Raw genomic sequence first — 19876 nt, forward strand, 5'->3', positions numbered from 1 at the left:
TTTCAGAGCATTTATTCATCTTCCATCCCTACCCCTACCACAATAATCCTCTCTGATGGTCTTATTTGTTCCATCCTGAAATTCATCCCAGAACATGAGGAAGTACACAAACTTAGTTTGATGAACTAGTGAACAAACTTAGTTCATTGAGCCCTCTTTTCTTTCCTTAGGCTATTTTTAAAAACTGTGTCTTTTACACAATAAATCCTAATTCAGCCAATCCCAATTCATTCAAACAGCATCTGAATTTTAAAATTGGCTCCTTTTCAGACAATTAGCCAGAGTGCCAATTTCCCAGTCAAATAAAATCATTTTCCCATTAACATTTTTGGTTATATAATCTGCTATACAAATATAATTCTATTAAAACTCAATGTGCAAATTAAGTCCCTAGAATATCTCAGTTGCTAATTTGGTCAGATAATTCCAAGCATACATTTTGCCGTCATTTAAATTGGAGATTTTTTTCTGCTGGCTGATTGCTTTCCAAGGGTGAGAATGTGGCTGAAGAGCCCAGTGCATGTCTCAGATTTTCCACACTTTGTACACATGGAAAGTGTCTTTGGGCTGGGACTCTCTCCTCTGTCTGTAGAGCATATTGTACTTGCAGCCCTGCCTTTCCTCCTTCTAGGCTGCCAGACACATTTGCCCAAAATGAGTCACTCAGTCTTTGATTTTTTGCATTTAAGTTTGGCCTGTCTAATGTTGTTTGCACAGCCATGCCACATTGTTAGAAGTTGTGATTCAGTGTGTCCTTGGAGCTTTTCTTCTGCCAGCCCTGCCTTCTTGCAGTGCCCCTATTTCAGTTCACTGTTGAGCAGCTGACTCAGGGCCTTAAAGTGAACCATCCCCCATGTCTGCCCAGTTCCCATGCTTGCTGCTGTGGTGATCTTTGCTTCACAGCTACAGGCCCAGCTGGGGACATACTTTTAGTAGTCTTGCTTTCCCATTTTTGTCACATATGTCTTGCAGGTGATGCGGGAAGCTGCCTGCGACATCTGTGACAGATCCAGACCTCCCAACCATATGGAAGGTTGGACAGTACCAAACATTTGATTGGATCCAGAGTTTGGTGCCACATTACTGCCAACCTTCTAAAAGGCACATAGGCCATCTTGAGTTGGTTTCTATTTCTTTGTTTCCCAGAGCTACAATTCAGAATAATTTGATTTTCAACAATTTCAGTGATACACCACTATCACTTACAGATTACTGGTTACTGAGTGTACAAATTAATTAATCACCTTAAGTCTCAGTTTCTTTATTCGTCAGATTATGATAATAATCATTTCTGCTCCATCTGCCAATGTAGGAGACATAGGTTCGATTCCTGATTCAGGAAAATCCCCCATTCCGCAGATCAACTAAGGCCTGAACTGCAACTGCTAAGCCTGTGGTCTAGAGCCCAGGACCCACAACTACTGAAGCCTTTGTGTCCTAGAACTCTTGCTCTGCAGCAAAAGAAGTCACAACAAGGAGAAGCTTGTGCTCTGCAACTATATAGTAGCCCCTGCTCGCTGCAACTAGAAAAAGCCAGCACAGCAACAAAGACCCGGCACAGTTAAAAAATAATTAATTAATTTTAAAAAGTTTCTAAATCAAAATTTCTTTTTTCAACCCATCATTATTTTTAACTGTATACATATTTAGAGTGCCTGCACATGGAATTACATATTTCTCTGAACTTCTTGAATTTTGCTGACTGGAATTGTAAGGTTATCATATTTGGCTATACAATCATCTCACTATTTAAAATTCTAATATAAAAATTTGATTTTCTCTCAAAGTTGACTTGACTTCTACTTTATGTAAAAGTTGTTATACAAGAACAGTAGAATTTTATCACACTGCTTTCTTACCCTTATGAGAAACTATGAGAGTAAAGACACACCAAATGTATTTAGAATTTTGGTATATAAAAATGGGGCCATTTTTCATCACTGACTCTGCCATCGGACCAATCCTATCATTGATAATAGGAAAGTTTAAGACACACCTTTCCTTTTGGCCAGTCTGTGGATTCATACACATATATACAAACTTACATATAAACATACTTTTTCAATGTCAAATGCTGCAAGTTATATGTTTCTTGTAAAAAAAGGCTTGGTCATCCACTTACTCATAAGCCTTTGTGTGTGTTAGTTACTTGGTCATGTCCAACTCTTTGCAACTCCATTAACTATAGCCCGCCAGACTCCTCTGTCAATGGAATTCTCCAGGCAAGAATACTGGAGTGGGTTGCCATTTCCTTCTACAGGGGATCTTTCCAACACAGGGACTGAACCTGCATCTCCTGTATTGCAAGAGGATTCTTTACCATGTGAACCACCAGGGAAGCCCCATTCATAAGTGTAAACAAATCAGTTTTGGTCATACCAATTATATTATATTACTTTAGTTATTTTAGCATTATATATAAAATATGGTTGATCATGACATACGTATATATGCATTTGTGCCATTTTTATGTGTATATATGTGATTGCATATGTATAAATATTTGTAAAAATTATTCATTATTCTGTGTCCTGATCCTTTCCTTTGTTGTTTCTTCCTTGGAATTACTGAGCACGTGATGTATTTTCATATTTTTTACAAGGCTATACAAATTATACATATGCATTTCTATGATTTCATTAATATGTATATTATTGTGCTTATTAAACTTATTATCCAGTTTTCAAAATATTGATTAGAATTACTTATCTTTCTCAAAGGTTAACTTTTTAAAATCAGACCAGTGAGTCTATTGCAAAATATACTCTTCCTTGTGTTCTAAGAAGAACTCTATAACCATCATCCATTGACCACAAAAATAATATTGTAGATTTTTCTTTCTTGATAGCATATTCCCTTTACCTATCAAAAAAAATGACTTTAGATTGGAAGAAGGCATGAAAACATCAACTGTGTCTTCAAAGTCTTCAGTTTCCTTCCTAGGAAGATATATTCTATGATCATTTTGCCAGACTTGTTCAATTATTTAAGAAATCTTCATTGAATGCTTTTTTGTGACAGTCTCCTGGTTGGACAGACAGGTGAGTCTACCACAGTGGGAAGAAATTAGTCAGCTGATCCAGGTTATATTTACATATTGTGCATAATAAATGATTGCACTGGGGACAGGACTTCAGGTCTGAAGCCAAATTCTACTTGGGATGGTCATATACACTCAGTGCCTCCAACTGACCTCTAATTCAAGTCATTCTGCAGAATTTCCTCAGGAGAATCCTGAAAGTCTACGTAATTAGAAAGATTTATTTCAACTCTCTACCTGTGCTTAGAAAGACTCAGAGTTGGCTACTTAAAGAATGTGATGGGTCCTCATTCTGGTAAGGTAGATGCACTGGTTGTTAAGTATTTTTGTGTAAGGAACTTGAGAGTCAGGAAAGCAACACTTACCACAAGGAGATCTCTAGCTTTCTCCTGTTTTCAGGCATTCTTCATATCTATAAGTTTTCATAGTCTTGTTATTAAATAAATCCTATATCACCTTATTTTATCTGTCAGAATCTTATCAGCAAAGGCCATAATCATTGTAAAAACCATAGAAATACTTTAAGAAGTCAACATACCTCTAACTTAGACATATCAAGTCAACCTTCTACAAATTCAGTTCTACCTCCAGGCAGCTTTGATAAAACTTTTATAGGACTCCTTGGTGCCCCTAAGTTTTTATGTTCTAGGATAAATACATCTTTTTATTGCTCAAAGTTCTGTTTCCTCTGTTGTGGGCTTCCACGCACATTAAGGACAATGGCAATAATCATAGTGACCAAATCATCAAGATAGATGCCTACTTCAATAGATGATCCTATTTACAAAGCAGAAATAGAGATACAGACATAAAGAACAAATGTATGGACACCAAGGGGAAAAAGAGGTGGATGGGAGGAATTGGCAGATTGGGATTGATATATATACACTATTGATACTATTGTATAAAATAGATAACTATTGAGAACATCCTGTATAGCACAGGGAACTCTATTTAATGTACTGTGGTGACCTGAATGGGAAGGAAGTCCAAAGGGGAGGGGATATACGTATATGTGTGGCTGATTCATTTTGCTGTGGAGTGAGAACTAACACAACATTGTAAAGCAACTATACTGTAATAAAAATTAATTGAAGAAACTGAAACATTTATAAAAAACTGAAACATTAAAAAACATAACCTTGTTGCTAATAGCAATAGTATTCTCAGTTAGGGTCCTAAGAGCTTAAATATTAACAATGTCCTTGTCATTTTGACAATTTCTTAGTTCTCAAAGAAATGTTCATTGTATCAAGGAGATATATATTATTATAAAGTATTTTGGGATCATTAAATAGGACAGAGTAAAGGTATAAAGCGATTTCTAAAAACAAACACCAAAGATCTACACAGAACATAAATCAAAATTATTTATACAGAGTAAACTCAACATAATCAACATTGTGTTTGAACTATTACAGCAGTGCTCCATGAGATGTCCTTGTCTCCAGTGTGCATCCAGTCCTTTCTTCATGGACAGCTCCTACTCAGGTATAATAATTTATAGCAATTGTATATTTCATGCATATAAAATATAAAGTTTTAAACTGACATCCCTAATTCTATACCATCACTCATTTCTAAGGTTGCTCCCTACTTCATACTGCTTGTGCTCTTTCTTCAAGAATTAGTCAAAGTATTATTTCTATGATATCTCTGCTCCTTGCCAATATTTGTACCTTTCTACCACTCCTAAATCTTGTCAGAATATATTTTTCTACTTTCTAAGTAAACTTTTTATAGAAGTAAAATATGTCTCAGTTAGCTCAGGCTGCCATAACTAAATACCATAGACTGAGTGGGCTTAAAGAACAGACATTTATTTCCTCATAGTTTTGGAGGCCAGAATTCTGAGATGAGGGTTATCAGCCTATTGAGGTTCTAAAGAAGACTATCTTCTGGATTGCAGATGCCCACTTTCTTGTCATGTCCTAACATGGCAGAGAGAAACAGAAAGTCCTCTGGTCTCTTACAAGGATACAAATCCCATCCTGAGGCCACCACCCTCATGACCTCAATTAAACCCAACTATCTCCCTAACACCCTACCTCCAAATATGAACACATTGATGGTTAGGGTTCCAACATAAGAATTTTGAAGGAATATAATTCAGTCCATAATAAATATACATTCAGGAAAGTGAAAAAATCATAAGAATACATTTTGATTAACTATTTCAAAGTAAATATACCATGTGTCCATCCACTACATAGATCAAGAAATAAAAATTGCTTAGTGGCCTAAAGTCACCCTATGTTACTTCCTCATCATTACCATTTGCAAATGGACCTGTTATTCTCACTTCTATCATGATAGTTTCCCTGTTTTTTGAGTACTATACAAATAGAATTGTTTTGTGTCTAGCTTCTTTAGCTCAGTATTATGTTTGTGGGTTTCAACCATATACTAGTTTGCTCATTTTCTCTTATTTTATCAATATTTACCTTAAAATATTTACAAATACATCACACATCACAATTTGTCTATTCTACAGCACATAGGCATTTGCATTGTTTCCAATTAGAACTTACTATAGTGTCTTTTTACTTTTACATACTTTGGTACACATATCTATGCATTGTGAAAGTATATCTAGTTAGCACTAGATCATCTAGATCTAGATTGAGTATGTTAAACCTTAGTAGACAATTTATTATCCCCACTATTTTAAGTTTTGTTGAAGCCTTTGTTCAGTTCAGTTCAGTCGCTCAGTCATGTCCGACTCTTTGCAACCCCATGACTTCAGCATGCCAGGCTTCCCTATCCATCACCAACTCCCAGAGCTTACTCAAACTCATGCCCATTGAGTCGGTGATGCCATCCAACCGTCTCATCCTCTGTCATCCCCTTCTCTTCCTTCCTTAAATTTTTCCCAGCATCAGGGTCTTTTCCAATGAGTCAGTTACTTAGGTTAAGAAAGTGCTTTTCTCTTCTGAGGCTACTGACAGTTTTTATCATTAATCAGTGTGAAATTTTATCAAATGTTTTCCTGCACCTTTTGAATATCATATGGTTTTATCCTTTATATGGTTAATAGAGTAAAACACACTGATTAATATTTGAATATTGAACAAGATTGCTTGAAATAAACCTTTTTTGTTGTGTTTTAAAACTTTCATGTGTTGGTGGACTTTATATGCTTACACTAATTTAAGAATTTTTCTCTATGTTAATAAAGGATTGCTTTGTAATTTCCCTTTCTTGTAAAGTACTTGTTAGTTTTGAGTATAAATTTTATGGTAGTCTCCTAAAATACATATTTATGAGATAGAAAGTTTTCCATCTTTATCTACACTGGAAAAGTTTGTGTGAGGTTGTTATGTCTTTCTTTACAGTTAAGATTATCTGGGCCTAGAGTTTTCTTCTTAGGAGGGCTTTAAATTACAGGTTCAGTTTATTTGATAGATATACTACTATATATACATAATTATATTAGTTTTTGTATCTAGTTTGATAAGTAGAAGTTTTCCAGGAATTTGAATTATATATATACATGTTCAATTTTATTGACATAATGCTCATATTATTAAGATTGATCATTCTTCATATTATCAGGATATATGATGATATGCCTTTTTATACTCCTAGTATTGGTACCGTATATCTTCTTTTTTTTTTTTCCCTTGATCAATCTTGGAAGGCTACAAGTCCTAGTATTCTTTCTGAAGCACCAACCCCTGGCTGTGTTGACTTTGCAATTTTGCATTTGTTTATTACATTATTAATTTCGGTTCATATTCCAATTATTTCTTTACTGCTACTTTCTTTCGATTTAGTTACTTTATTTTTCAAGTCTCCTGAGATGGCTACCAAGGATATTGATTTTCAGATTTTTTGTATACATGCATTTTATTGCTATGTATTTCTCTCTAAGCAGGGTCTAGACTCATCGAATAGGCTTTGTTTTTTTCTTGCCACATTGTGCAACTTGTACAATCTTAGTTACCCAACCAGGGATTTAACCCAGGCCCTCACATTCCCAGTATGGAATCCTAACCTCTGGACTGCCAGCGAATTCCCACATCCAGTAGATTTTAATATATTATTCTCAGGATTGTTCAAACCACAAAATTCCCTTCATATTTTCTCTGACTCATAGTTTAGAGGCATAGTGCATAATTTCCAAACATCTGGGTCTTTTCTCATTATATCTTTTGTAAATAAATTTAACCTTGATTTCACCATGGCCAGAGAACACATTCTGAGTTCAGTTCTTTGAAAAATGTATTGAAACTGCTTCACTGAAATATGTATATTTTGTTTTTGGGGATTCAATGTTTTAAATAGGTTAATTAGGTAAAAATGTGAATTGTGGTTTTCATATCTTCTACTGTTACATTAATTTCTTAGTTCCTTATTTTATCAGTTTGAAAAATGGGTTTAATCTCCAAATATGATTCTGAAATATTATATTCTGGTTATAATCCTTTTAGTTTGTGCTTTGTCTATATTAATGCTATATTATTATCTGTATATAAATTTAGAAATGTTTTATTTTCCTAGTAGATCTTTTAATCATTATGAAATCTTATTCTTTAGAAACATATACTGCCTTGAAGTCCACTATCGTTTTATTAGAATAATTATAATCGGTTTTTAATACATGGTTTCTGCCTTTTTTGTTCTTTTATTCATTGTGTGTCTCTTAAAGACTACATATTATAGCATTTTTGTTTCCTATAGTGACATTTGTCTTTTAATTAAATGTTTATCCTTAATAAAATTATTACTATATTTGAATATGAACCTACCGTTTTACATTTGCTTTGTGTTTATCCATTTTGTTGTTACTATTTTTCTTTCTTGTTTTTTTTGAGCTAAGCATTTTTTATTACCCTGTTTTCCCTTCTATTAGTTACACGTTGTTTAAACATTTCTTTAAGAGATTACCAAAGATATTACCAGCAAATGTTTTGACTATAAATTAATAGCTCTCTACCTTCTGGAAATAAACAAATACTTAGAACAGGTTCTTAGAAGGTTAACGTAATACCTTCCTCCATGTGTGTTATCATTTTAACACACATTATTATATAGAGTGCATACATTTGCTGTATACTGTGTTTTAAAATAAATATATTTTCATCATTTTCATTGCACTTTAATTCTTTGTACATCTTAGCCCTTTTTTCCTGATAATATTTACCTTCTACCTAAAGAATCTCTTTAGTAATTCTTTCAGTGTAGGTCTGCTGATTCCCAAGAGGCTTGTTCTATAGTCTAGTGTATGGTATAGAATATATATTCTAAAGTGTTGTTGGATAGAGTGTCCTATAAATTAGGACAAGTTAATTGATTTATTCTTAAGTTTTCCACATACTTATACATGTTTTAATTGTTTTATCAATTACTGCTGCTGCTGCTGCTGCTGCTAAGTCGCTTCAGTCGTGTCTGACTCTGTGCGACCCCATAGACGGCAGCCCAACAGGCTCCGCCGTCCCTGGGATTCTCCAGGCAAGAACACTGGAGTGGGTTGCCATTTCCTTCTCCAGTGCATGAAAGGGAAAAGTGAAAGTGAAGTCGCTCAGTCGTGTCCAACTCTTAGTGACCCCATGGACTGTAGCCTACCAGGCTTCTCCGTCCATGGGATTTTCCAGGCAAGAGTACTGGAGTGGGGTGCCATTGCCTTCTCCGTTATCAATTACTATTTTGTCAGTTAACTATGGACTTGCATGACAATTTGTATGATAATCAATATGGTTAGGTTTAGTCTAACGATTTGCTTTTCATTTTCTATTTTTTCCATATGGTTCTGTTTCTTCTTCCCTTTCTTTCTTTTCTTCAACTTTTTTTATATTGAGTGATTAACTTAAGTGATTTTTTTTTTTTTTTTAGCACACTTGGCTGTACACATTTAAACACCCATTCATTCAACAAATAATACAGTGACTAGCCCCACCACATACCAGGTTCAGTACCATGTAGTGGGGAGTACAGAGTGATTATGACATATATTGCTTACTGAGAGTGTTTCCCATCAAATATTTACACTTGTTTTCAGTGACTTTATTTTAAAATTCTAGAATTTTCATCTGATTCCTATTTATTGAGTCCATTCTGTGTGAAGTACTCCAGGGAATTTTTATTTTCTTAAAAGTATTAATTACATATACTTTAAAATTTTATCCTAAATTTCAGTATTTCATGATCTGTGGCTCTTTTTCATTTGTTTGTTTCTTTCTGGGATTTTGTTCATTTTTCTTCTATCTGCTAGGATGTGTATTTTTTTTGCCAGTTGAATTCCATATATAAAGTATAAAGATTTAAAGGCTCTGTATCATGTTATAATATTTTTCCAGGCTGGCAGTTTGAGAAGAACAGATCATCTAGTTAGTTAAGTGTGAGATGATTTGAGAATGGGTTTCAAAATTTGTGAGATCTGGTCTATTTCTGATTTGCCCTTACCCCTAGAACATAGACTTCCTGGATTCTCAACTCTAAATCTAGATATTTTTTCAAGGTCCCTTCTCCTTGGCAGGACTTGATCTCCTATTTTTGTTCCTCAGCACTATGAAACTGCAAAAATCTCTGCTTATTCTTCTTGATTTCTTGGGCTCCCATCTTACAATGTTTAGGAATTGGCAACTCTTTCAAGGACAGTAGTGGCAGAGAATGTCAATTTTGCCTCAATATGTTTTCCTTTTTCTAAGACCTTAGCTCTTCAAACCTTCCTACTTGGTTTCTCTACAAGGCCCTCAGTCAGTTACATTTTATATGTTCTATAGCTTTTATATTGTTCTCCAGGCAAAGGCTCTCCTGAAAATAAGATACTTTATCATTGTTCAAGAAAAAAAAATCAGTATATCTCTAATAGCCTTACAGGTTCTAATAAGATGATTTACATAATTCTCTTATATCCATTACTAGATTATTAATTTCTTATAGGCAAGGACTCTGACTCATCTTTGATTGTTCAGGGGACTGAGATAGAGTCAGCTGTCAGTTACATCTCTTATTTCTCTCCAAAAAAATGTTTGCACTATTTCTGAACTACCTATACCCCTCCCATATATCTCTTTACCTACTAATTTCTGGATTGCTAGTATCATCCTATCATTTATCTTCTGATCTCCTTAAAAAACTACTGTAAAATACTTCAGAATTCTTTTCTTTCCTGATACTAACCAGGTATGATCCTAACATTATCTATCATATCTCAGTAAACATATTCTTAATGCCCTGGATGCTTTAAGAGAAAAGTCAGTATTCAGCCCCCCTCAAACCGTGAGGCCCTTGACAGCAAAAGCTGTCCCTTTCACTTAGTACATATCCCCTTAGGAAGTGGGTTCAGCACCAGGTAAAACAATGGCAGTTTGAGAAATGTGGTCTTGGTCATCTGCAAACTTAAGAAATTATATTTGAGTTAATTCAGAAAGTTAATTTTATGTTTAAGTACATCTAAGCATTGAAATTCACAGTAAACAAGGTTTTAATCAACAATCACACATAGTAAAAATATAAATGTACACATGGAGAGTAACGTATCAGTATCACTGTTGACCCATATGCAAATACTGATTCAAACAATTCCTATCACTTCACTTAACATTCAGAACTGTATTGGATCTACCCTAATTCTACCTTTACATATCAGAACAAAGACATAATGAATTTTTAAAAATTATTTCAGTCTTTGAAGATTAGCAAACATGCCCCTTCTGAGGGTCACTTTTACCTAAAACGGCATAATTTTGCCTGGTTTAAATTTTTAAAATAACAACAACAGCAACAAAAAGGTGAAAACACCTGCACAGAAAAAAAAAAAGAATGCTCAATTCAACTAGAAGACAAAAAAAGGGGTAAAAGGAAAAAAAAAAAAAAAGTAAACATGGCACAGTAGGAGAATAAAGCTTCTGGGGAAAGAAAGCAAAGCTGTGTGACAGATGGAAAGGTCTCAATGGATGAATGGTACTACTACAAATAAGTAGCAGGCAGCCAGAGGGAATCAAATAATGATTATGGAAGAAAAATGAGGGTTAAAAAAGATGAAAAGAATGTTTTGACTCAAGCTAAGGATTTTATATTAATAAAATTTCCTATTTTTTAAATATATTTAACTATACATTCGCAAAAGGTAGAAAATAATTCATGTCAAATAGGGTAGGCAGCTGACAAGTGAACCAGTATAGACAATATAAAAAGCTCAACATGTCCTTGGAAAGGAAGGAATGCATTCCACAATTTGTACTGGCATGCCCCCAAACCTGAACAGATTACTTTCTGACGATCAATATCTGTAACCACCAGAGGCCCGTTAGGGAGTTTTTAAAAAATCAGCTTCAAAGAGACCTGGTCCCCAGCTTACATTTTACTTTTGCCAGTGGGTGCTGAGGTAAGAGTTTTGGACAAGACTCATTTTTCTTCCCTTTATAGGGCTGTGTATTGAATATGAAGTGCCCTAGCATGTTCTCAGGCTCTAGTCAGCTTGATTCAAGCTCTGTTTGTAGATACTGTGAAAAAGGACCAATTCCCTTCATCACCCTGAAATCAGCCTGTGTGTATCAACTCAGTGAAAATTGTTGGCCACACTTTAGCTGGGATTCCAAAAGTAAGTACTTACTCATCAATTTGATTTTAGTCTAATGTCAAGTATAAGTGGAGTGCTTTCTTTTTGAATTAAGTGGTATTATAGTTATTTGACTTGAAAACCTAGAACATTTCCTCCCTTCTCATTTCTATAATATATGCAAATATCAGTGAATCAAACAACAGTTTTCCTAACACCTTTCTAGGTTGCATGTATGCTAAGTCGCTTCAGTCGTGTCTGACTCTGAGACGCTACGGACTGTAGCCCACCAGGCTCCTCTGCCCAGGGGGATTCTCCAGGCAAGAATATTGGAATGGGTTGCCATGCCTCCTTCTTCCCAAATCAGGGATTGAACCCATGTCTTCTGTGGTTCCTGCATTGCAGGCAGATTCTTTACAGCTGAGCCACCAGGGAAGCCCAACACCTTTCTCTGCATAATAAGGTAATTAAAAATCTATTTCTAAAAGTGTAACAAATTAAAACAAAATACAGGAAAACCCACAAACTTTCGCCATGCTTAAACAATATGAAGAAAACTCACTTCAATCTAGAACAGCTGTTTCTAAAATGTTACTCTGTAGCACTCTACTTTGAGACATCCTCTATTAAATTTTACATCATTAGGTACTTTGGGCACTTTGTATATTCTACCCTTCTCTGGGCAAGTGATAACACACATTATCAAGTGAACAGCTCTGAAGTCCCACAGCAAATGAAACTATTTAGCTCTTTTTAAACCAGCATTTCTCAAATGGAGTTGAATCAGAAGTTATTTAAAATTCCGAAAAACTTTAAGGTACATCCGTCTGGAGTCATTTGCCAAAATTCTGCCTCGAAGTTCACTCAAGTTCATGATCAAGTAGTGAAAATGAAAACTACAGAGAAGGCAGAGAATGATATTTCACCTCCATCTTACCTAATATCCAGAACTTACCTACCTGAATAAATGTTTGCAAGGAAGACAGCAATGTAGGGGGAAAGAGAAAAGCCTCCCTTATTGTAAGAATATATCCTACCCCATTCGCTCAATGTTTCTCAACCTTCAAGTGACTGTGTTATAAAAGCAAACTTAAGGATGAAGGATAAAAAGAACAGCTGTGGCTTTTAATCACAAGGCCATAGCATTTCAGCAGTGTTGGTAAATGGAGGAAATAATGAAATAGTTGGAGACTTAAACAAATGGATTAGAAAAGGTCATGAAATGAGTTGCTTGGCATATTTCAAAATAGAAATTTGATTAACTAATACACAAAATATAGGTGCACTCTTCCAATCAATAAACAAAAATATGTAAGTATGATATCTGTATTGTGATACTTAAACAAAGTAAGCAAATAATCAATGTGAGAGGCCCCCTATTTGAAAAATAAAGTGGCAACCCTGTATACATTTTAGATTGTTTTATTCTTTATCCTTTATATCATTATTCCCATGGATCCTCCTGAACCAGGGATCAAACCCCAGTTCTCCTACATTGCAGGTGGATTCTTTACTGTCTAAGCCACCAGGGAAGCCCCCATTATTCCCATAAGATGTTCTACAATAATTCAGTCAAATAAAGCAAATTTAAGAACCCTGAATATGATGCCTCCTAGTTAAACATGCCTAATGCCAATTATCATACTGCAGGTCCTGAGAAATCCTGCAATTCAGAAGGGCTTTGAGGTCTGCTTGAGTTTTTCTCCAGCTTATTGGAATGAAGAACAGTATTTCCATAGTAAGACTATTAATATCCTAGGGTGTACTTTAGGAAATAGTTTTCAAGTGTTTCTTACAACAGATTATGCTCATAAAGCTTTGGAAATGTAAGAAAGGTTTACAATGCTTGGGAATGTGTCAAATGGTAATATATTAAAACAGTATTTTTCAAAGTGTGATCCAAGATGTCTTACCTTCCCTAAGACCCTCTCAGAGAATCCATTAGGTCAAAGCTCTTTTAATAATACTAAGGCATCATTTTGCCTTTGCACTCTCATTGTTTCACATATGCACAGAGGAATTTTCTAGAGCTTATATGACAAGCTATGATGTCATGATTCTAACAGTTAATAACAAGAGAATTTGGGTATTTCAAAAATTCTTTTCTTTATTTCTAGAGGAAATAAATATTGCTAGATACAATCCATATAAACAAAAGCCTTTGGGACAGTTCACTAGAATTTAATAGTTAAAGAGTGTCCTACAACCAAAAAGTTTAAGAACTATTTTAAAGTAAACATAGGTCTGGATACTTTATTAAAAAGGTAGGACACCTACCATAGAATGTGAAAATTTACCTTCAAAGGTTACTTCTTCACATTTTAATAGGTTTTGGATCAATGAGAGAGGGCATTATATGTACATATTTTATTGACCAAAGTAACCTTAAGCACCTCCAATATGACAATGAATTCTGTTAGTGCAGAATTTAAAATAGGACTGGTTTGACCAAAGAGAGAAAAACATTTTAACACATATTTTTGTGTGTATTTTATTTTGCGCCAGGCATTGAGCTGGGTAAATCTGTATGCACTAGACAGTTTGTATTCTGCCCTTTTGGTAAAGTATCTATAACTTTAAGCAGAGATACAAAAATATAGCTGATTCTAAACTTATAGCTATTAAAGATAACAAGTGATTTCAAAATAAGTAAGAAAACAGCATCCGATACTACTCTTATTAATCTTATATATTTTCACATTTGAGTTCCACTGAAGATACTCAAGTAAGTTTTTTGTTTTCATTTGTTTTTGTATAATCATTCACTTTTTTAGTATGTGGGCATGAGTATGGGGTAGCATGCTAAGTCATGAAAAATAAGACATGATATGTTGCCCATTATCCTCAAACAACTTGTTTCATGGCATGAATATTTGGTAGCTACATCCCATTAGACACTAGACTAGACTTGGGGACATACTGATGAATACATATAAGGACCTTGCCTTCATTGAGTTATAATTGAGGAGATATACACAAATAAAATTGGGATTTCCCCGGCAGTCCAGTGGTTAAGACTCCAACCTTCCAATGCAAGGGGCACAGATTTGATCCCTGGTCAGGGAACTAAGGTCCCATATGCTATGTGTCCAAAATAAACAAATAGATTAAGCTTCAGGAGCATGTTGCTATTACTTGAATAGGGAGAACCTAAAACTGGGACATGAGAGCACTATTCAGCCCCATGCCATGGCATTCAATTGAAACACAAAGAATTAGGAGGACTTAATGAGGCATGAAGTATGGTGAAATGTGTATGAAACCCTGGAGGTAAAGGAGAACATACATGTTCAAAGAACTAACAGAAGTAATCTTAGTGGAATTGTGAAGTGTTTGTGAGGGCAGAGTTGAGAGCTGAAAAGAGACAGGCTTTCAGACAAATCTTACACTTAGCCTATGTGAAAGTGGTTAGATTTTATTTGAACAGTAACTAAAGTCACTGGAGCTCTTTAAGTGAGAGAGCAGCATTATGAACTTTGAGTTACATTAAGATCACACTGGCTATTATTTAGAGAATGATTAGGAAGAGGACATAACTGGGGACAAGGAAATCAGTTGAAATGACATTGCACCATCCTTGAAAAATAATCACAAACTAAACTGAGGTGAGAATAGAGACCAGAGGGTCATTTTAAGAAGTATTTAGAATGTTGAATCCGTAGAAATCAGTCTTGAGATATTAAGGTGAGAGAAAGAATTGAAGAACAATAGGCAGGTTTGGGGGCTTGAACGAATAAGAAAGAGAACACAGGTGAAGGAAAATATCAAGGGGAACAGGAAGAGCTGAATTTTTTATATATTAAGTTTAAAGTGACTCTCAGTTTAGTTGCTCAATCCTGTCCAACTCTTTGCGACCCCATGAACTGCAGCACACCAGGCCTCCCTGTCCATCACCAACTCCTGGAGTTTACTCAAACTAATGTCCAGTGAGTCGGTGATGCCATCCAACGATCTCATCCTCTGTCATCACCTTCTCCTCCCACCTTCAATCTTTCCCAGCATCAGGGTCTTTTCCAATGAGTCAGTTCTTCACATCAGCTGGTCAAAGAATTGGAGTTTCAGCTTTAAAATCAGTCCTTCTAATGAATTTTCAGGACTGATTTCCTTTAGGATGGCCTGGTTGGATTTGCACGCTGTCCAAGGGACTCTCAAGAGTATTCTCAAACACCACAGTTCAAAAGCATCAATTATTCAGCACTAAGCTTTTTTTATACTCCAACTCTCACATCCATACATGGCCAATGGAAAGACCATAGCTTTGACTAGATGGACCTATGTTGGCAAAGTCTCTGCTTTTTAATAAGCTGTCAAGGTTCGTTATAACTTTTCTTCCAAGGAGTAAGTATCTTTTAAATTCACAGCTGCACTCATCATCTGCAGTGATTTTGGAGCCCAAGGAAAATAAACTCTTTCACTGTTTCCCCATCTATTTGCCCATGAAGTAATGGGACCAGATGCCATGATCTTAAGCTGAGTTTTAAACCAGTTTATTCATTCTCCTCTTTCACTTTCATCAAGAGGCTCTTTAGTTCTTTGCATTCTGCCATAATTGTGGTGCCATCTGCATATCTGAGGTTACTGATATTTCTATCAGCAATGTTGATTCCAGCTTGTGATTTATCCAGCCCAGAATTTCTCATGATATACTCTGCATATAAGTTAAATAAGCAAAGTGACAATATACAACCTTGACATATTCCTTTCCCCACTGGAACCAGTCTGTTTCAAATCCAGCCCTAACTGTTGCTTCTTGACCTGTACAGATTTCTCAGGAGGCAGGTCAGGTGGTCTGGTATTCCCACATCTTTAAGGATTTTCCAGTTTGTTGTGATACACACAGTCAAAGATTTGGTGTATTCAATAAAGCAGAAGCAGATGTTTTTCTGGAACCCTCTTGCTTTTTCTATGATCCAACAGATGCTGGCAATTGGATCTCTGGTTCCTCTGCCTTTTCTAAACCCAGCTAGAACATATGGAAGTTAACAGTTCACGTACTACTGAAGCCTGGCTTGGAGAATTTTGAGCATTACTTTGCTAGCGTGTGAGATGAGTGCAATTGTGTGGTAGTTTGAACATTCTTTGGCATTGCCTTTGGGATTGGAACGAAAACTGACCATTTCCAGTCCTGTGGCCACTGCTGAGTTTTCCAAATTTGCTGGCATATTGAGTGCAGCACTTTCACAGCATCATCTCTTAGGATTTGAAATAGTTCAACTGGAATTCCATCATCTCCACTAGCTGTGTTCGTAGTGATGCTCCTTAAGGCCCACTTGACTTCACATTCCAGGACGTCTGGCTCTTGGAGAATGATCAAACCATCATGGTTATCTGGGTCATGAAGATTTTTTGTATGGTTCTTCTGTGTATTCTTGCCACCTCTTCTTCATATCTTCTGCTTCTGTTAGGTCCATATCATTTCTGTCCTTTATTGTGCTCATCTTTGCATGAAAAGTTCCCTTGGTATCTCTAATTTTCTTGAAGAGATCTCTAGTATTTCCCATTCTATTGTTTTCCTCTATTTCTTTGCACTGATCACTGAGGAAGGCTTTCTTATCTCTCCTTGCTATTCTTTGGAACTCTGCATTCAAATGGGTATATCTTTCCTTTTTTACTTTGCCTTTTGCATCTTTTCTTTTCTCAGATATTTGTAAAGCCTCCTCAGACAACCATTTTGCATTTATTTTTCTTGAGAATGGTCTTGATTACTGCCTCCAGTACAACGTCATGAACCTCTGTTCATATTTCTTCAGGGACTCTGTCTATCAGATCTCATCCCTTGAATCTATTTATCACATCCACAGTATAATCATAAGGGATTTGATTTAGGTCATACCTGATGGTCTAGTGGTTTTCCCTACTTTCTTCAATTTAAGTCTGAATTTGGCAATAAGGAGTTCATGATCTGAGCCACAGTCAGCTCCCAATATTGTTTTTGCTGACTGTATAGGGCTTCTCCATCTTTGGCTGTAAAGAATATAATCAATCTGATTTCGGTATTGACCATCTGGTGATGTCCATGTGTAGAGTCTTCTCTTGTGTTGTTGGAAGAGGGTGTTTGCTATGACCAGTGCATTCTCTTGGCAAAACTCCATTAGCCTTTGACCTGCTTTGTTTTGTACTCAAAGGCCAAATTTGCTTCTTACTTTAGGTATCTCTTGACTTCCTACCTTTTGCATTCCAGTGCCCTATAATGAAAAGGACATCTTTTTTGGGTGTTAGTGCTAGAAGGTCTTGTAGGTCTTCATAGAACCATTCAACTTCAGCTTTTTCAGCATTACTGGTCGGGGCATAGACTTGGGTTACTGTGATACTGAATAGTTGGCCTTGGAAACGAACAGAGTTCATTCTGTCGTTTTTGAGATTGCATCCAAGTACTGCATTTCAGACTCTTTTGTTTACTATGATGGCTACTCCATTCCTTCTAAGGGATTCTTGCCCACAGTGGTAGACATAATGGTCATCTGAGTTAAATTCACCCATTCCAGTCCATTTTAGTTTGCTGCTTCAATGTTCACTCTTGCCATCTCCCGTTTGACCACTTCCGATTTGCCTTGATTCGTGGACCTAACATTCCAGGTTCCTATGCAATATTTCTCTTTACAGCATTGGACTTTACTTCCATCACAGGTCACATCCACAATTGGGTGTCATTTTTGCTTTGGCTCCGTCTCTTCATTCTTTCTGGAGTTATTTCTCTATTGATCTCCAGTAGCATACTGGGCACCTACCGGCCTAGGGAGTTCATCTTTCAGTGTCCTATCTTTTTGCCTTTTCATCCCTTTCATGGGCTACTCAAGGCATCTATATTAGTCATTATTATTGCATAATTTAATTACCATCTTCATAATGAAGAAAAAGAGACATAGTACAGCCAAATCAAAGAACTTTGGGAGAATACAAGGAGACACACACTTTCTTATGTTCTAACATCATTTTGTTTAGAACTGTTCGAAATAAAGAATAAAATTAGATGTTTATCTAAACGAAGAGTTCCTTTTTGAACCAAAATGGAAGCAACGTTACCACATTGTAGGAAAACTACTCAGCTTATAGAACACCTAGAATCCATTGGATGCCAGGGTTTTAAAGAGGAAGGAATTTAACTTAGCTGAGTTGATTCCAAACAACCTCTTAAGAGTATATTTGTTCCAATTTGAGTGTTGACAGCATATAGCAGCTAGGCAAAAAGTTGGAGAGAGACAGTGACAGAGGAGAGGAAGAGACAGCAGCATGAGCAATGCAATGGCAAGTGTTGAATGAGGGGGGTATAATCACCTCTAGATGGACTCACAGAGAAGGCAAAGTTGAGGCTGGAGAAGTTCAAGGGTATAGAAAGGAGGATCTCAAATGCTGTCAACTGACTGAGAAAAAGTCAGTGAAAAATACCAAGAACATACATTTAGGCTGTAGGTATACTGAGTGACTGAGTGAAACTCGCTCAATCGTGTCCAATTCTTTGTGACCCCATGGACTATACAGTCCATGGAATTCTCCAGGCCAGAATACTGGAGTGGGTATCCTTTCCCTTCTCCAGGGGATCTTTCCAACCTAGGGATCAAACTCAGGACTCCCACATTGCAGGCAGATTCTTTATGCCAGCTGACCCAAGTGAAACCCAAGAATACTTGAGTGGGTAGTCTATCCCTTCTCCAGCAGGTCTTCCCTACCCAGGAATCAAACTGGGGTCACCTGCATTGCAGCTGGATTCTTTACCAGCTGAGCTACCAGGGAAGCCTCAGGTATATTACTCTTACTGTATTACAGAGAAGACTTTTGAAGGTGGACAGATTAGAGAGAGATCATTAAGGAGGTTTTGCAGTTATGCAGCAAAAGTATTGATAGCTCAGACTGATGAGAGGCATTTATTCTGACCTGCTAACTTTGTACATTGAATCAAATTGAAGCTTGTCATTACTTCTAGAAGTTACCGTCTATGAAAAGATGGTAATCTTTTCACATTGCCACCATCATCTTTTCATAGAAAGTTACTCATTGTGAGTTCACTTCCCCACATCTCGATTAGAGCCAAGAACCAACACTCTGCCTCTGGTTCCCACAAGGTTTCTTTTTCCCCTCCATTTTGATACAACTAAGGGAAACCCACACTCTCATGAAGAACAATTAATTTTGTATAGCAAAGATTCTTGTTTCCTTGATCTCTAAAGCACTACTTTCAATGCTTTCTCATTAATCATATTTGCTTTGAGGTTTTGTAGATATCCTGTGTGGATTTTAGGAAGTCCCTTTTGTTCCTGGCTTTAGTAAAACTAGGAGTTTCTATTTTGTTGCAAATTTATCAAATGCTTGCTTTGTATCTGAAGATATGACCC

The 19876-nt window shown here is 36.1% G+C and overlaps 1 protein-coding gene across 2 annotated transcripts in view; it reads right to left on the bottom strand.

Moving 5' to 3' along the window:
- The window catches only part of LOC145521610 (uncharacterized), a 361851-nt gene that overhangs the window by 190784 nt on the left and 151191 nt on the right, over window positions 1-19876 (bottom strand). The gene's annotated exons all lie outside the window — the stretch shown is intronic.

This window comes from Giraffa tippelskirchi, chromosome 9 (genome assembly GCF_054371585.1).
Source record: "Giraffa tippelskirchi isolate mGirTip1 chromosome 9, T2T-mGirTip1v1.2.pri, whole genome shotgun sequence".
In the NCBI taxonomy this organism is placed as follows: Eukaryota; Metazoa; Chordata; class Mammalia; order Artiodactyla; family Giraffidae; genus Giraffa; species Giraffa tippelskirchi.